Genomic DNA, 2,657 nt, shown 5'->3' with positions numbered 1-2,657 from the left:
ACTAGTTAAACAGCCTGCCTGAAAATTCTATTGGCAGCTGGGAGGACTTGGAAGAGGCCTTCCTCGATAACTTCCAAGGTACATATGTCCGGCCGCCAGACGCCGATGACTTAAGCCACATAGTTCAACAGCCTGGGGAGTCCGCCAGGAAGTTCTGGACTAGGTTCCTAACTAAAAAGAACCAGATCGTCGATTGTCCGGATGTCGAAGCCCTAGCGTCCTTTGTCACATCCCTAGTTCTGGTATGACCTAGACTAGCTAGTCATGTGTGCATCATGTTTAAATTCCATTTAAATTTGAAGTGGGGATCTGTGAAACCCTCAGAATCATTTCTGGAAATGACCCAAATAAAAATTGCTCCAAAAGGGTCCAAGAAAATGTTCATGTTGCTCTCTGAAAATATTGGACAGAGATAAAAATCAAACCAATATTTTTAGGAGCTCATAGATATCTATTTTGGCCTTTTGGAATTAATGCAGTAATTATTTGCTTTGGATATATATTGTTATATATATAGAATATTGTCCAAAAATTATGCTAGTTGATGAGGAGCTCTGGAATAATACCACTAGCTCCTACAAAAATTGGCATAAGAAAATAAAATGATTTAGTATTCTACTAAATCAGAACAAATGTCAGAAAAATAGAAAATAAACAAAAAGGGGGAAAACCCTTACCTGGACTTACCTGGGCCACTTGCTGGCCTGGCTCTGTGCCGGCCCAGCTGACTGGCCAGCGCCAGTCGTCCCCCTCCTCGCGCCAGAGGGACAGGGCGCGTGGTCGCCGCACGCCGCGCGCATGCACGCCACGGCAGCTGCCTGCCTGCCCTCTCCCCTCTTCGACCTGGCCTCGCCAGAAGCGCCCAGCTCCCCCTGGCCTCACTCCCTCTCTCCTGTTCCTCTCCCCTCCTCTCTCTCGCTCTCTCTTGCGACGCCCGAACGCACCGAAGAGCACCGCCGCACGCCGACGCGGCCATAGCCACCCCGAGCCTTCTCGCCGTGTCCCCGAGCTCCGCATCGACGATCTTTGCCTATCCACCGAAAGAAGCCACTCCGGACGCCCGGCAACGACTGCGTCGTCGTCGTGTTCAAGCTTCGGCCGCCGGCAACCCCACCGACGATTCGACGCCGTCCAGGCTTCCCCAAGCTCGCCGTCGACACCTTTAGATCCGTTGTGAGCCACTGCATCGACTCCCCCTACTCTCCTGCTCTTCCCTGCCCTCTAGCTCCCCTGCCCGCATGAGCCGAAGCTCGGCTCCGCCATCGCCGCAGCGCGCGCACTCACCGTGCTTCGTTCGCTGCCTTCGTGCAACGGGCATGCTCCACAGAGCCCCTGACGCCGTTGTGTAGCCCAGCCGGCTCGAAAGCGAGTCCCAGCGCAGCGCCCGCACCCCACCGAGCTCCGCCGCCGCATACGCTCACCGCCGTCGCCGCTACACGTCGTCCCCGGCGACCCCACGACCACCGCTGGATGCCCCGGACCACGGGCTGTCCAACGCACCTAACCGCACGTCCAGCCGTGGCCGGAAACGGTCGGCCGGCGATCGCCACCGCGTCGGGTCATCGCCGGCGTAACCCCGCCGACGTGGCACGGCCATTAGTGGCTAAACCCCACTAATTAGCCGCCCTACAGCCGCTGACAGCGGGCCCCACAGCAGGTCAAAGGTGAGTCAACGCGGGGTTAACCCCTGTCTCACTGACCAGTGGGCTCCGCCGGTCAGATTTGACCCTGGCCAGCCCGTTGACCTGCTGACGCAGCGATGACGTCATGCTGACGCAGTAAAGGACTTTCTGGATTTAAAATAAATCAGGAAATTCCAGAAAATTAGTAAAACTTCTAAAATTCATAGAAATTCAACCGTAGCTCAGATTTAAATAATTTATATATGAAAAATTATCAGAAAAATGCAATCTATCCATCTGTACTAGTTTCATGCATGACAAACCAACTTATACCTACTGTATAAGTGAAAACATATAAATGGCATATATAAGGACTTAAATTAGAGTTGCATTTGAACCTTTGGTTCAAATGGATCTCTTCCAAGTTGAATGCTAAATGCATTGGCTCAAAATACATCACATATTCATGCCATATTCATGCATCATATTGTTGCATATGATTGTGTTTTGATTGTCGACACCGTTCCTTCTCGATAGGTCCTGCTCCGGAAGAGTGTTCCAGAGTACCTGTCTGAGGAGCAGTGCCACCCTGTTGATCTACCAGGCAAGCAAACCCCCTTTGTTCATTCCGATACAATCCTACTCTCTCGCTCCTGCTCTCTTTTACTGCATTAGGACAACAACGATTCAACTGCTACTTTATGCTGCGGTAGTTGAACCCATTCCTCTGCATGACCTGTCATTGCCACAGTAAATAGTTGAAACCCACTAGCATGTGTAGGAGTTGATTGAGCCATGTTGTGTTCCTACCATGCCATGCCTGCTATTGCTTAGAGTTGTGTCAGGTCTGGTTCATTGGGAATGAATTGGAGTGTTACGATATGTTCTGGTGCCGAGAGTTAAGCGTGTGAACACGATTTGGTAAAGGTAGCGGTGAGAGGCCATGTAGGAGTACATGGTGGGTTGTCTCATTGGAACCGTCCTTAAGCACTGAGTTCTGTGTATGTTGTCCAATGACTAGCTACTACCACACAT

Source organism: Triticum aestivum, chromosome 2D, assembly GCF_018294505.1.
Source record: "Triticum aestivum cultivar Chinese Spring chromosome 2D, IWGSC CS RefSeq v2.1, whole genome shotgun sequence".
Classification (NCBI taxonomy): domain Eukaryota; kingdom Viridiplantae; phylum Streptophyta; class Magnoliopsida; order Poales; family Poaceae; genus Triticum; species Triticum aestivum.
The sequence above is the reverse complement of the archived record's forward strand: the minus strand, read 5'-3'. Positions refer to the sequence as shown.